The following is a 16,489-nucleotide window of genomic DNA, read 5'->3' as shown; positions in this document are numbered from 1 at the left end:
CCAGACCTACCAAATCAGAACCCATCTTTGAGGCTTGGGCCAAGGAAACCACACTTGTAATAAGGCTTCCATGTGTTTCAGATCACACCAAAGTTTGAGAATCATCAGTCTACGGGCTGAATCCCAGCATCCTCAGTCTGGCTTAGAAGGCCTGCACCATCTGGCCCTGCCTACCTCTGGCCTCACCTTTACCCGCAGGTTGAACTTCTCCCTGTTCTAGAAACAGGCCTAGTATTGTCAAGCCTGTGCATCTTAGCTTACTCTGTTTCCCCGTCTTGCCTGCCTTTCTTTCACCAATTTTATCCGATGAATTCCTGCTCCTCTTCCAAGGCCCTCTTGAATGTCCCTCTTCTCTGTCACTCTCCCTAACTCCTTCCCTAGGGAGACTCACTTGCTCGCTGCTCCCTTCCCATAGCTGTTGATATCTGCCTCTATTATGGCACTTATTGTATTGATGAGTTCTGAGTCTGTACTCGGTCCAGGGCTGCTGGGAGCACACATTGTTCCTTTGTGCATATTAGAAAAAGGCCCCCCTTCCTCCAGTGAGAGACACGTGGCTTGGCAGTAGGAGCACAGGCTGGATTTCCTCCCCAGGCACCCTTGTGCAAGACACAGCCTGCTTGACCATGTGCAGGGTCTCTCCACCTGTCTTCTCTGCTAACTGTGGGCTCCTGAGGGTCTGGCGGCACTTGTTCGTCTTTGTATGTCCCCAGCATTGAAGTCTGGCCCCATAGTGACTCTCTGTCAAAGGTTTTATAAGCTGAAGTGAATTGGATGCAGCCTGTGAGCACAGGCAGGTTGCCCTACACACGAGTCGTCAAATGCTGTGAGCTGCAGAAGGCTCTCCGAGCAGCATAGGCGGGATGACTAATGTCATCTCTTCTGTTCTCCATGGATTCTCGATATTATAACATCAGCAACTGCAAATTATTTAGAGCTACAAGACTAAAATAGATTCCTATAGCAGTCCGTTACCTCGTTCTTTGCTTTTTAGACCTAAAAAAATTATTTCCTGGGGCCAGCCCAGTGGCGTAGTGGTTAAGTTTGTGCACTCCACTTAGGCAGCCTGGGGTTTATAAGTTTGGATCCCAAGTGCAGACCTATACACCACTCATCAGGCCATGCTGTTGTGGTGTCCCACATACAAAAAAATAGAGGAAGATTGGCACAGATGTTAGCTCAGGGCCAATCTTCCTCACCAAAAAAAAAAAATTCTTTCCCACTGCCCCAGGAGGTAAATCTGAGCCTAGTTGTTATTAAGGCCACAGGAGAAATCACCTGGCTGAAGGACCCTACATTGGATCCCTCCTGCTGCACAACTTGCTCCCCAGTGAAGGGGGAAGCCCATCAGGCCCGCAGGGCCAATTCGGGAGACACAGTCAGCTGCGGCTGCTGAGCTACAGAGCAGTGTTGCAAACCCTGTTGCAGACAGGACATGGAAGGGTCTGCAGGGTTTGGTCCCAGTTCCCAAGAGTTTAAAACTCCCATTACTACAGTGAGAATGCATTCCTGTATGACTTGATTGCTTTCTTTAGAAAGGTCATTATGACATTTCAAGACAGGGCTATTTGTTAACTTTCCATCAATACCAATCCAGGAGAGGCATAGGCTGGCTCTGCAGAGAAGAGGAATTTGAACTCCTATTTTGTCTTTAATCACTGAGCAGTGACCAAACAATTAAGTTGACAAGTTGAGGGAAAGAGATGTGGGAGGAGGACAAACCATCCAAGTATAAACTGGAGGATTAGTTTACATGCAGCAGGAAAAGAACGAGTGACTTTAGTAGCTGACACTTCGGTTTTTATTTTCACTAAAAATAATATTAGAGGAGAAAAATAGTTCTAATCTCTACTCTTACTTAGCCAGTCTACTCACTAAAGTTTATATATCTTTTTATAGTTTAAAACACATTTAATCTTCATAAAAAATCTTCAATGTTATTTTTATTAGCCCTAACTTACAGATGAAGAAACTGAGATTCTGAACTCATCACCCGAATTCAGACCCGTCAGACAACAAAGCAAGGCCTGAGCTTTGCATATGAGGGACAAAATTATGTGTGTCTGTGGTTTCTAATCTAAATCAGAATAAACCACATGGAACAACAATTTAAAAATGAAAGATCGAGATGGAGGAGAGAACATGTAGAGCTGATATTGACCAAAGTCTACAGGCAGGAGACACCACCTGAGTTGGGCTTTGGAAGTTGTGCAATAATCACATTCGGGAAGAGACATGAAAACATTCTGAGGGTGATAAGGTTTTGTGATTTTTATACAATTAGTACCAGAGCAGGGATTGGAACTCACCTCAGTACTCATTACTATTTCATTTACACTCTACATTTTTAAAAATAGACTATTTTTTAGAGCGGTTTTATGTTTACAGAAACATTGAGCAGAAAGTGCAGAGATTTCCCATATGCCCCCTGCCCCCATACATGCATAACCTCCCCCATTATCAGCATCCCACACTGGAGTGGTACATTTCTTCCAATTGATGAACCTATATTGACACATTGTAATCACCTAAGTTTGTAGTTTACATTAGGGTTTGCTCTCGGTGTTGTACATTCTGTGGACTTGGGCAAATTTATAAGGACATGTATCCATCATTAGAGTATCACACTGAGTAGTTAAGTGCCCTAAAAACCCTCTGTGCTCCTCCTACTCGTCCTTCCCTCCCTACCAACCCCTGGCAACCACGAGTTTCGCCTTTTTACTGTCTCTGTAGTTTCGCCTTTTCCGGAATGTTTTATAGTTGGAATCATAACGATGTAGCCTTTTCAAAGTGGTTTATTTCACTTAGTAATATGCATTTGTTTCCTCCATGTATTTTGATGGCTTGATAGCTTATTCCTTTTTGTTGCTGAATAATATTCTATTGTCTGGGTGTACCACAGTTTATTTATCCCTTTATCTACTGAAAGACATTTTGGTTGCTCCCAAGTTTTGGCAATTATGACTAAAGCTTTTATAAACATACATGTACAGGTTTTTGTGGACATAAGTTTTCAACTCCTTTGGGTAAATACCAAGGAGAGTGATTGCTGGATTGTATGGTAAGAGTACGTGCAGTTTTGTAAGAAATCACTAAACTGTCTTCCAAAGTGGTTGTACCATTTCTCATTCCCACCTGGCAACGGATGAGAGTTCCTGTTGCTCCATATCCTCTCCAGCATTTTGGATTGTCGGTGTTCTGAATTTTGACCATTCAAATAGCTGTGTAGTGGTGTCTCTCTGTTGTTCTAATTTGCATTTCCCTGATGACATACCATGTGGAGCATTTTTTCAAGTGCTTGTTTGCCATCTGTATATCTTCTTTGGTGAGGTACCTGTTAAGGTCTTTGGCCCATTTTTCATTGGGTTATTTGTTTTCTTTTGTTGGGTTTTAGGAGTTCTTTGTATATTTTGGATAACAGTCCTTTATCAGATATGTCTTTTGCAAATATTTTCTCCCAGTCTGTGGCTCATCTTCTCATTCTCTTGAGCTTGTCTTTTGCAGAGCAGAAATTTTTAATTTTAATGAAGTCCAGCTTATCAATTCTTTCTTTCATGGATTGTGCCTTTGGTGTTATATCTAAAAAGTCATCATCAAACCCAAAGTCATCTGGATGTTTTTCCTGTATTATCTTTCTATCTGTCTGTTCTTTCACCAATATCACCTTGTCTTGATTACTGTAGCTTTATAGTAGGTCTTAAAAGTAAGGTAGTGTCAGTCCTCCAACTTTGTTCTCCTTCGTTATTGTGTTGGCTATTCCAGCTCTTTTGCCTCTCCATATAAACTTTAGAATCAGTTTGTTGCTAGCCACAAAATAACTTGCTGGGATTTTTATTAGGAGTGCATTGACTCTAAAGATCAAGTTGTGAAGAACTGATACGTTGACAAGATTGAGTCTTCTTACCCAGGAACATGGAATATCTCTCCATTTATTTAGTTCTTTGATTTCATTCATCAGAGTTTTGTAGTTTTCCTTACATAGATCTTGTGCATATTTTGTTAGATTTATATCTAAGTGTTTCATTTTGGGGGGTGCTAATGTAAATGATATTGTGTTTTCAATTTCAAATTCCTTTTGTTCATCATTGGTATGTAGGAAAACAATTAACTTTTGTACACTAACGTTATATCTTGCAACCTTGCTATAATGGCTTAATAGTTCCAGGAGTGTTTTTGTTGATTCTTTTGGACTTTCTACATCGATAATCATGTCATATATGGTCGAAAGTTTTATTCTTCCTTCTAAATGTGTATATCTTTTATTTATTTTCTTTCCTTGTCATCTTATATTAGCCTGGACTTCCAGTACAATGTGGAAAAGCAGTGGTGAGAAGGTACATTGTTGCCTTATTCCTGATCCTAGTGGGAAAGCACCAAGTTTCTCACCATTAAGTATGGTTTTAGCTGTAGACTTTTCATAAATATTCTTTATTAAGTTGAGCAAGTTTTCTTCATTCCTAGTTTGCTGAGAGGTTTTTTTTTTTTAATCATGAATGAGTGTTGAATTTGGTCAGAGGCTTTTTCTGCATCTATTGATATGATCATGTGATTTTTCTTTAGCCTGTTGATGGAATGGATTACATTAATTGGTTTTCAAATGTTGAACCAGCCTTCATACCTGGGATAAATTCCACTTGGTCATGGTATATAATTCTTTTTATACACTGTTGGATTCAATTTGCTAATATTTTGTTGAGGATTTTTACATCTATATTCATGAGAGATCTTGGTCTGTAGTTTTCTTTTCCCATAATATCTTTGTCTGTTTTTGGTATTAGGCTAATGCTGCCCTCATAGAATGAGCTAGGAAACATCCCCTCTGCTTCTATCTTCTGAAAGAAAGTATAGGGAATTGTATAATTTTTTCCTTAAATGTTGGGTAGATTTCACCAGTGGGAACCCATCTGAGCCTGGTGCTTTCCATTTTGGAAGGTTATTAATTATTGATTCAGTTTCTTTAATAAATATAGACCTATTCAGATTGTCTATTTCTTCTTGTGTGAGCTTTGGCATACTGTGTCTTTCAAGCAATTGGCCCATTTCATCTAGGTTGTCAAATTTGAGAGCATAGAGTTGTTCATAGTATTCCTTGACCATCCTTTTAATGTCCATTGGATCTTTGGTGATGTCCCCTCTTTCATTTCTGATATTAGTAATTTGTGTACCTCTAATGGCTTTGGAATCAGCGTGATGTTGGCCTCATAGATTGTGTTAGGAAGTGTTCCATCTTCTTCAATTTTTGGAATAGCTTGAGAAGGATAGGTATTAAATCTTCTTTGAATGTTTGGTAGAATTCTCCAAAGAAGCCATCTGGTCCTGGGCTTTAGTTTTTTGAGAGGTTTTTGATTACTGTTTCAATCTTTTTGCTTGTGATTGGTCTATTCAGATTCTCTATTTCTTCTTGATTCAGTTTTGTGAGGTCATACATGTCTAAGAATTTATCCATTTCTTCTAGATTGCCCAATTTGTTGGCATATAGTTTTTCCTAGTATTCTCTTATAATCCTTTGTATTGCTGTGGTATCCATCGCAATTTCTCCTCTTTCATTTCTAATTTTATTTATTTAAGCCTTCTCTCTTTATTTCTTAGTGAATCTGGCTAAGGTTTGTCAATTTTATCTTCTCAGAGAACCACCTCTTACTTTCATTGATCCTTTCTACTATTTTTTTTTGTTTCTATTTCATTTATTCCTGCTCTAGTTTTCATTATTTCCCTCCTTCTGCTGACTTTGGGCTTTGTTTGTTCTTCTTTTTCTAATTCAGTTAGGTTGAAGTTTAAGATTACTTATTTGATATTTTTCTTGTTTGTTAAGGTGGGCCTGTATTGCTATGACTTTCCCCCTTAGGACCACTTTTGCTGTGTCCCATATGCGTTGATATTGTATATTTTCATTTTCATTTGTCTCCAGATATTTTTTGATTTCTCCTTTAATTTCTTCATTGATCCATTGGTTACTCAGTAGCATGTTGTTTATTCACCATCTATTTGTCACATTCCCAGCTTTTTTCTTGTAGTTGATTGCTAGTTTCATAGTATTATGGTCAGAAAAAATGCTTGATATGATTTCAGTCTTCTTAAATTTATTGAGGCTTGTCTTGTTTCCCAACATATGGTCTATCTTTGAGAATGTTCCATGTGCACTTGACAAGAATGTGCATTCTGCTGTTTTGGGATGGAATGTTCTATATATATCTATTAAGTCCATATGGTCTAGTTTTTTGTTTAATTCCACTATTTCCTTGTTGATTTTCTGTCTGGATGGTCTATCCATTGATGTATGTAGGGTGCTGCGGTCTCCTACTATTATTGTATTGCTGTTAATTTCTCCTTTTAGGTCTTTTAATAGTTGCTTTATGTACTTTGGTGCTCCTGTGTTAGGTGCATATATATTTATAAGTGTTACATCCTCTCAGTGGAGTGTCCCTTTTATTATTATACACTGCCCCTCTTTGTCTCTCATTGTCCTTTTTATCTGGAAGTCTCTTTTGTCTGATATAAGCATGGCAACACCTGCTTTCTTTTGTTTGCCATTAGCTTAGAGTATCATCTTTCATCCCTTCACTCTGAGCCTGTGTTTGTCTTTAGAGCTGAGATGTGTTTACTGGAGGCAGCATATTGTTGGGTCTCATTTTTTAATCCATCACGCCACTCTATGTCTTTTGATCGGAGAATTCAATCTATTTACATTTAGAGTGATTATCAACATATGAGGGCTTAATACTGCCATTTCATCTCTTGTTTTCCAGTTGTTCTGTATTTCCCTTGTTTTTCATCCTGTTTATTTCAAACTACCAATTCAGTGTGGTGGTTCTCTGGTGGTTTTCTCTTTATTTATCATTTATGTCTCTGTTCTGATTTTTTGTTTAGTGTTTCCATGAGGTTTGTATAAAAGATCTCATAGGTGAATTAGTCTATTTTCTGATAGCCTCTTATTTCCTTAGTCTAAGCAGGTTCCATCCCTTTTCTCTTCCCCATCCAAGTTATTGTTATTACAACTTATTCCATTTTGTGTTGTTAGTCTGTGATTGAAATGAAGTGATTATAGTTATTTTTGATGTTTTCCTCCCCCTTTATCATTAATGTTATAATTAGGTATTTGCTAACCTGTTCTGATAGAGAGTTGCAATTTTCTGATTTTGTCTATTTATCCTCTTGCTCAACACTTTGTCAACCTTTTCTCTTTTTTTCCAGGTGTGAGGGCCTTCTTGATCATTTATTTATTTATTTTTTTGAGGAAGATTAGCCCTGAGCTAACATCTGCTGCCAATCCTCCTCTTTTTTTTTTTTTTTTTTTTTTTGCTGAGGAAGACTGGCCCTGAGCTAATATCTGTGCCCATCTTCCTCTATTTTATACGTGGGATGCCTACCACAGCATGGCTTGCCAAGATGTGCCATGTCTGCACCCAGGATTCGCACTGGTGAACCCCAGGCCACCAAAGCAGAACGTGTGCACTTAACCACTGCAACATCGGGCCAACCCCTTTTTCATTTCTTGTGTGTGTATTGGGGGTTCTTGTGGCAATGAACTCCCTCAGCTTTTGTTTATCTGGGAAAGTTTTTAGTTCTCCATCATATCTGAAGGACAGCTTTGCTACATAGAGTATTCTTGGCTGAAAGTTTTTGTCTTTCAGAATTTTGAATGTATCATTCCACTCTCTCCTAGCCTGTAAGATTTCTGCTGAGAAATCTGCTGAAAGCCTGATAGGAGTTCCTTTGTAAGTTATTTTCTTCTGCCTTGTTGCCCTTAATTTTTTTCTTTGTCATTGACTTTTGCCACTTTTATTAATATATGCCTTGGAGAAGGTCTTTTTACATTGAGGTAATTAGGAGTTCTACTAGCTTCATTTACGTGTAATTCCAGCTCCTTCCCCAGGTTTAGGAAGTTCTCAGCTACTATTTCTTTCTTTCTTTTTTTTTTTTTTTTTTTGTGGAAGATTAGCCCTGAGCTAACATCTGCCACTAATCCTCCACTTTTTTGCTGAGGAAGATTGGCCCTCAGCTAACATCTGTGCCCATTTTCCATTATTTTATATGTGGGATACCTGCCACAGCATGACTTGATAAGCAGTGCATAGGTCTGTGCCCAGGATCTGAACCAGCAAACCTGCAAAGCACGTGAACTTAACCATTATGCCACTGAGCTGGCCCTACAGCTACTATTTCTTTGAAAAACCTCTCCGCTCCTTTCTCCCTCTGAAATACCTATAATCCTTACGTTGCATTTCACAATTGAGTCAGGTATTTCTCAGAGAATTTCTTCATTTCTTTTTAGTCTTAGTTTTCTCTACTCCTCCATCTGCAGCATATCTATATTTCTGTCCTCTAAATTATTAATTTTGTCCTCCATAATATCAGCTCTGTTTTTTAAGGATTCCAGATCTTTCTTTATCTCATTCATTGTGTTCTTCATTTCTAACATTTCGTTTTTTTTATCATTTCAATCTCTTTTTTGAAAAATTTCCTCTGTTCATTAATTTTATTCCTAAATTCATTGAACTGTCTTTATATGTTTTCTTGTAATTTGTTGAGTTTCTTTATGATAACCATTTTGAATTCTCTGTCATTTAGATTGTAAATTTCTGTGACTTCAGGATTGGTTTCTGGGTACTTGTCATCTTTCTTCTGGTCTGGAGTGTTAATTCTTCATGCTGTTTGATGGGTGGACTTTTGCTGTAACATAGTGGTAGTATCTGGTCACAGATTCCATCTGTCACCACTGAGGGGAATAGGAGCTATGTTTTCTGAGGCTGCCACAACCTCTGGAAGTTGTGCCCATACATTGGAAGCAGTGCTGATGGGGCTTTCTGCATCTGGCTGCCACTGCTTTACACACGTAGACACAGGTGCTCTGCTGGGGATCCCAAGCTCTGGCTGACTGGCTGAGCTAATACGCTAGACAGGATGCAGGGGAGGGGGTGCTTTCTTTCCCACCATGTTCCTGCTCTGCACTCACTGTCTGCCTGCCTGGACCGCTCAGCTTGGTGGGGACACCTCTGCAACTGCTTAGCCACCTCAGTATGGAGCGTTCTCATGGGCTGGGAGGCAACTCCAAGAGCAAAATTGTTCTCACAGAGGGCTGCCTTTTCCCCCTTCTCCTCTCAGAGTCATACACCAGCTGCCACATAAGGGCCCATGCCCTAGATTGCTGCCACTGGGGAAGGAGAGGAGATCCACTTTCCTCCTTCCACTGCCTCCCAGGGGGTCCAGCACCTCCACCTTCAGACATATGGCTGCATGGGTCTCTCAGACATCTATTGTGTTAGGTGGATGTCCTTTGTTGGCACCTGAGCTAACATCTGTTGCCAATCTTCTTTTTTTTTTCCTTTTTCTCCCCAAAGCCCCCCCACCCCCCCCCACCCCCGCCTCCAGCCCCAGTACATAGTTTTATATTCTAGCTGTAGGTCCTTCTGGCTCTGCTATGATGATGCCACCTCAGCATGGCCTGATGTGCAGTGCCATGTCTGTGCCCAGGGTCTGAACCAGTAAAACCCTGGGCCGCCAAAGTAGAGTGTGCAAACTTAACCACTCGGCCATGGGGCCGGCCTCTAAATGTCCTTTTCATTGTATCTTAGTGGAGAGAGAAAAAGGAAGAGCTCACTCCACCATGATGCTGACATCACTCCTGTGTTTTGTGTTTTATGGCCAAGAATATGGTTTATCTTGGTGAATGTTCCATGTGAGCTTGAAAAAAGTGTGTATCCTGCTGTTGTTGGATGAAGTAGTCTATAAATGTCCATTATATCCAGTTGGTTGATGGTGTTATTGAGTTCTACTTTGTCCTTCCTGATTTTCTGCCTGCTGGATCTGTCCATTTCTGATGGAGGGGTGTTGAAGTCTCCAACTATGATAGTTGATTCATCTATTTCTCCCTGCAGTTCTATCAGTTTTGTCTCACATGGTTTGATACTCTGCTGTCAGGCACACAAACACCACGGCTTGTTATGTCTTGTTGAAGAATTGACCATAAGGGGTTTTTTAAATTGCATTTTTTAATTCAACTTTTTATTTTCTGAGATAATTGTAGATTCACATGCACTAGGAAATAATAGAGGGAAATCCTGTGTACCTTTACCCAGTTTTCCCCAATGTTAACATCTTACAAAACTGTAGTATGATGTCACAACCAGTTATTGATATAAATGAAATTCACCAATCTGATTAAGGTTTCCCCAGTTTTATTTGCACTTGTGTGTGTGTGTGTGTGTGTGTTTATTTAGCACTATGTAATTTAATCACATGTATAGGTTCATGTATCCACCACACAGTCAAGATAAGGAACATTTCTATCACCACCAGTATCCTTCATGTTGATTTTTCATAAACACACCCACCTCCATTCTCTCCTCCTCCCATCCCAGTCCCTAACCCTTCATAATCACTAATCTGTTCTCATTTCCATAATTTTGTCATTTCAAGAATGTTATGTAAATGAGTGAAGGATCTGAATAGACATTTCTTCAATGAAGATATACAAATGGCCAATGAGTTCAACATCATTAGCCATCAGGGAAATGCAAAGCAAAGCCACAATAAGATGCTACTCCACACCAGCTAGTATGGCTATTATCAAAAAGACAGTTAAGCAGGCCCCATGATGAAGTGGTTAAGTTTGGTGCACTCTGCTTCAGCAGTCTGGGTTCGTGGGTTCAGATCCCAGACACAGACCTATATCACTTGCCAGCCATGTTGTCGTGGTGACCCATATACAAAATAGAGGAAGATTGGCACAGATGTTATCTCAGCGCTAATCTTCCTCAAGCAAAAACGAAGAGAAAGATTGGCAATGGATGTTAGCTCAGGGCTTGTCTTCCTCAGCAAACAAACAAACAAAAAGACAGTGTTGGTGGGGCCGGCCTGGTGGCACAGCGGTTAAGTTTGCATATTCCACTTCTCAGCTGCCCGGGGTTTGTCAGTTCAGATCCCAGGTGCAGACATGGCACCGCTTGGCAAAAGCCATGCTGTGGTAGGCATCCCATGTATAAAGTAGAGGAAGATGGGCGTGGATGTTAGCTCAGGGCTGTTTTTCCTTAGCAAAAAAGAGGAGGATTGGCAGTAGTTAGCTCAGGGCTAATCTTCCTCCAAAAAAAGACAGTGTTGGAAAGGATGTGGAGAAATTAGAATTCTCATACAGTGCTGGTAGGAAAGTAAAATGATGCAGCTGCTTCAGAAAACAATCTGGCAGGTTCTCAGAAGACTAAACATAGAGTTATCATAGGACCCAACAATTCCACTCCAAGGTACATACCCAAGAGAAATGAAAACATACGTTCACACAAAAACTTGTATACAATGTTCCACAAAAACTTTATGCAAATGTTCATAGCAGCTTATTTGTAATAATCAAAAACTGAAACTAACCCGAAAGTCCATCAACAGCTAAGTATATGAACAAATCGTGTGATATCCACACAATGCAATGCCGTCTATCAGTAAAAGGAATAAACTATCAATACCTGAAGTATCATTATTAATTTCAAAATAATTCTGCTGAGAGAAAGAAGCCAGGTAAAAAAAGAAAGCACATACATACTATATGATTTCATATATATGTAATTCTAAAAGATGCAAACTCATGTATGGTGACAGAAAACAGATCAGTAGTTGCTTGGGGAGTGGGGAGAAAGCAGGGAGGGAGGGACGGATTATAAAGGGGAGGGATGGAAATGTTCACTATCTTGATTGTGCTGATAGTTTCACAGGTGTATACATATGTCAGAACTTATCAAATTGTACACTTAATTTTTGTACAGCTTATTATATTTCAATTATCTCTCAATAGAGTGTTTTTTAAGTATATATTAACAACATTCTTTTTAAAAAACACCTGTAATCATAACAGATTCCTCTTTCTCCACATTCTGGTGATCTTCATACATGTTTGTGTTTTTGCCACTGCAAATTAGAATGTCTTACTTTTTCCACTTAACACCATTTCAATGAATATTTCTTAAATGATCCCTTGTTATCGTTTTCTCAGGTTTTTATTTTGTTATATGTGAATTTTTACATTAACGTATAAGACACAGACAGAACAGTGCACAAAACATAAGTGTACATCTCAGTGAATTATCACAAAGTGAACACACCTACGTAACCTTGTTTTGCAAACAAGTGTCTCAGTTTCTTAAGGGTGGTATTTGGGGAAGAACAATTCATTGTGCACTGTCAAAGATAAACACAGCTGGACATTAGCTAAAGCAATGAAAACAGCTTTTACTCAGTAAATCTTGACAGTTGGGAAAATGAGTGCCATTCCAATTTGTGCAAAAGTGACTGGGCGTTTTGAAGGAAGAATGAAGGATTAGGGAGGAGTAGCAGTGGGGGCTTCAGCAGAGTCAGGGAAGTGAAAAATTACAAAAAATGGGAAGAAGGGATTGGTGCATGTGAAACCCATCTGGCTTTGCTAAGCGGCACTTATTGAAGTCAGGCTTCCAACCTCCCACAGAGACTGGGAGGCAAGGGCCCTATCTTCAAGTGTTGACTGGAACAAACAGTAAATGCTCTTGGCAGCCACAAGTATTCTCAGGCAAGCACTTTAACAGGGCTAGAGTCAACCTGGGAATGAGGCCTTGAGCTGTTAGGTACTGTGAGTGTTAGTTCAAGTCTTTATAGCCAAAGTTGAGGCCTAGGTGAGAAGAGGGCTCAGAGGAGACTGCCTGGAGTTAGTCAAGGAGAGAATCTTTGTCAGTACAACTGTCCCACAGATTGGAGGATTTTCCAAATCATCCTAAATCCCCTTCCACTAAATGTTAGGGACCGTTTTTCTCCTCCCCTCATTATGATAAGCAAAAAATAGCTTGATGTCTTTCCAAACGCCCCATCCCATGAAAGCCACTGTTAGTGCTGCCTAAATAGCTAAGATAAATACAGCCAATGGTTAACATAAGTTAGCATAAGGGAAGCCATCTTATAGAGGGGAACTATGTTGGGACTAAAACAAGACACCCCCTTTTCCTTGTTAGCAATGCTCTAGTTTGCACATAGCTTAGAAAAGTACACATCTGTTTGCTCTGCTATTTTTGTAGCCTTGGCTTATACATAGACCTCCCTATTCTGATAAGGCAATAACTTTGTTCTTTCAGCTTTTCCAGGGATGTAATGACTTTTGGGAAAAAATCTCTGCTGATATCTGTCCCTGGTGAAGAGAGAAAAGGATATTCGGTAGTCTCAAGGACTACAACTCCAGATGGTCAACATCCTGAGACCCCCATTTTTCAGCCCATTTGCCCTATAAAACTGCTTCAAATTTTTGTAGTTTTAAGATGGTTCTTTAGGACATGAGTCCACCATCTTCCCCTTTGCCAGCAAACTGTAACAAAAAGACCCTTTCTCTCTTACCACCTCGCCTCTTGACTGTTGGCTTGTCTTGTGGTGAGTAGAAGACCCCCTTTGGTGGTTACACTACCACACTAGATAATGTCTAATGTGCCTTCTAGCTTTGAAATCCTACAGTAATATCACTGGCTGTTTCATCTCCATTTGAAGATAGAGCCAAAGAAACAGGCTGAAAAGACAGTAGTCAGAAGTGTTGGATAGGCTGTGGCCTTCCCTCCTCTGTAAATCTTCACATGGAATGCATACTCCCTTGCCTTATATAAATTCCCAAGGGAGCCAGGCAAGGAAATAGGCACAACCTGTGTTACCAAACCTAAAGTGAGTTCGCTCACCCGTTGCGCAGCCAGCCAATCTCTGACACCGGGTGTGGCGGAAGAAAGTAGGAATTTTATTTTTGCACAGCGCTGAGCAAGGAGAGAGGGCAGCTAACGCTCAAACCCCAAACTTCCTGAAAAGCTAAAAGGAATGGTTTTTATTTGGGGGGGTTAGGCAGGGGAGGGTGAGAATATGGCCTTGCTGGTCGGAGCTTTCCCACCAGCCTGTCTTTGGCCTTGAGACTACTTGCAGAGAGGAGGGAGCCCCGTGACCTTGCTGGTCAGCAGCTTTCCCACCAGCCTGTATCTCCTTGCAGGGAGGAGATCATGAAGCCAGGTGCATGTCCTTGGCGGTATCTGTCTCCATGGAGGATAGTGGATTCTGGAGACAGGAAGCCAGAGAGTAATCAGGGAATGAGTGTTTTGGTTTTAACCCCATATATGCTGGGTTTAATGTGGGGAAACTGATATCAGCATCGGTATCACCTGGAGGGAACCCTATTTCAAATTCTGATTCTGCCATTTTGCTTTATTTCCATGAGCAACTTAGCCTTTCTTAGCCTCAGTTTTCTCCCTTGTAAGGGAGATAATACCTGCTATTAAATAAAGTAGTCTAATAATGGTGAGGGGGCCTAAGAGGCCAAGATAGCTGAGTACTCATTAAGATGTCCTGATGACCTGAATTCCATTTTCCAGTCCTCTGATAGGTTTCTCTCAAGCTGAAAGTCAAGATCCACAGATGAAAACCTTTAGAGATTGAAACTTTAGTAGCAGACCGCTAAAACCACCATTTAAATCAGTAATCATCATAAATCAATTTACCTATTTTTCCATAAAAAGTACAATTTTACACTCATTCCCATGTGCCAGGCACTAGGGCTAAACCCAGACAAAACAGTCTCTACTCTGAAGGAATGTACAGATCATTGGCAAATCCAAATAGTTAGGTAAAAAATCAAATCCAAAAAACAAATCCAAAAAGTTAGGTCAAATTGCAACATGCGGCTAAGTGCTACAGTAGAGGAACGTAGGGCAAGATGGAGGGAGGAACGAGGTGCCTGACACTCTCGGGGGCAGGAGTTTGCCAGGTGAACATTGGAGAAGAGAACATTCCAGGAAGAAAGAAAAGCCTGTGCACAAGCCTGGAGGTATTTAACAGCCTTCTGTTTTCAGAAAACTGAGATAAGAGCACCAGTGAGAGGTGGGAGATGAGGGAGGGTCTGATTCTGAAGAGTCTTTCATATCAGGCACGTTTCTAGCTGCAAATCACAAAGACCACTCTAGCCAGTTCAAGCAGAAAAGGAATTTATTAAAATATACTGGGTGGAATGACCATACATTTTATTTCCTCATTTGAGAGGGAAAGGGGTGCTATTTTTAATTATGCCTGCACAGCAGAGGTAAAGGAGACACACATAGTCTTTAATATTAGGGCATTCCCAGAACCTGGGGAGGTGAGAGCGGCCGTAGTGCCCGGAACAGTGCGGGAGTCCACAGTGGGGCAGCCCTGCGCAGATGGGCACTGGGCACTACAAGAACCCCTACCACTGCTGCCCCAGAAACCGGATGTCTCGACCACCACGCTCAATGGCATCACCAGCTTCTGAAAAAAAGCACCTCTGATCAGTGGAGCCTACTTCACACATCTGCTGCCAAGTGAAGGGAGACTGGGATAAACATAAATTCTTGACGCCATCATCTACCAGCTGTGTGGCTTTGGGCAAATTACTTAACTTCCTTGTCCCTCCATTTCCTCATGTATAAAATGGCAACAATAACAATGCTATCCACCTTTAGAGCTGGTATGATGCTTAAATGAAATGATGTATGTAAAGTGCTTAGAACTGTGCCTGACATGGAATAAGCACCTTTATTTGCTATTATTATTGTTATTCCTTAGGGAGGTAGGATTCATAAGATAAGAAATTCTCTCGAATAAGGGAAAGGTGTTTTAAGGAGGCCCCAAAGAAGCCAAATATCCACGACATCTTGATTCAGTGCTGAAGAGTATAACAAAAATGAATTACTCCACTCATTTCATTCAATAAAAATGTCAGTGTCCATGGGGCTCAGGGTGCAAATAATACTTTATCTTCTTATTTGCATAAATCAAATTAAATACAGTTAGGGCCTCACCTATCAAAGTTGGTAAAAAGCACAATATTAACCGTTTTGGGGGGAGGGACTCTTTCCTCCTCTTAAGTATCAAACAAGAGCCCCAGAAAATTGTGGCGACAGGTTGCTGGTCCTCTGTCTATGGTTGCTGCTGTGGTGTTCTGTGGGGGTCCCCAGGCCTGCAAAGGCCACTTGTAGGTGGGAATTCCCTCTGCACACAACCTCATCAGTATCCAGCTTAGTCTTGGGAGGTCTTCACTGAACTTGGAAAAGCCATGGTCTTTGGAGGTTCCTGCTCAATGTGCACAGGCAGCTGTGCCTTCTAGAGGCAGGCTCTCCAGGGCTGTGCCAGCTGTTCCAGACCCAGGGCCACACTCTTGGAACCTGCACAAACCGTCATTCTCCTGTCTGCTCCCTTTCCCCACGCCTGTTCCCAACAGTGGGTATGGGTGTGAGAGACTAGAAGGAAGGAGGAGGGTGATGAAAGAAAGCAAGCAGATGCCTCTCCCTGCATAACCCCCATTCAACTCCTACCAGGCCCCCAGGTAGCTGCAAGAGGCACCCTGCCCAGCTCCTGGAGACAGGTGTGGACTGGACTTGGCAAATGGAATAGTACCTGAAGCAACTGAATAGTCCCTTGAAATTACACTATTTTAATAGCTAGATGTGGCTGAAAAGGTACTAGAGCAGACAGAGATATCACTAAAGCTCCCCTCTACCCGGCT

The sequence above is a fragment of the Equus asinus genome, chromosome 2 (assembly GCF_041296235.1).
Source record: "Equus asinus isolate D_3611 breed Donkey chromosome 2, EquAss-T2T_v2, whole genome shotgun sequence".
Taxonomy (NCBI): Eukaryota; Metazoa; Chordata; class Mammalia; order Perissodactyla; family Equidae; genus Equus; species Equus asinus.
The sequence above is the reverse complement of the archived record's forward strand: the minus strand, read 5'-3'. Positions refer to the sequence as shown.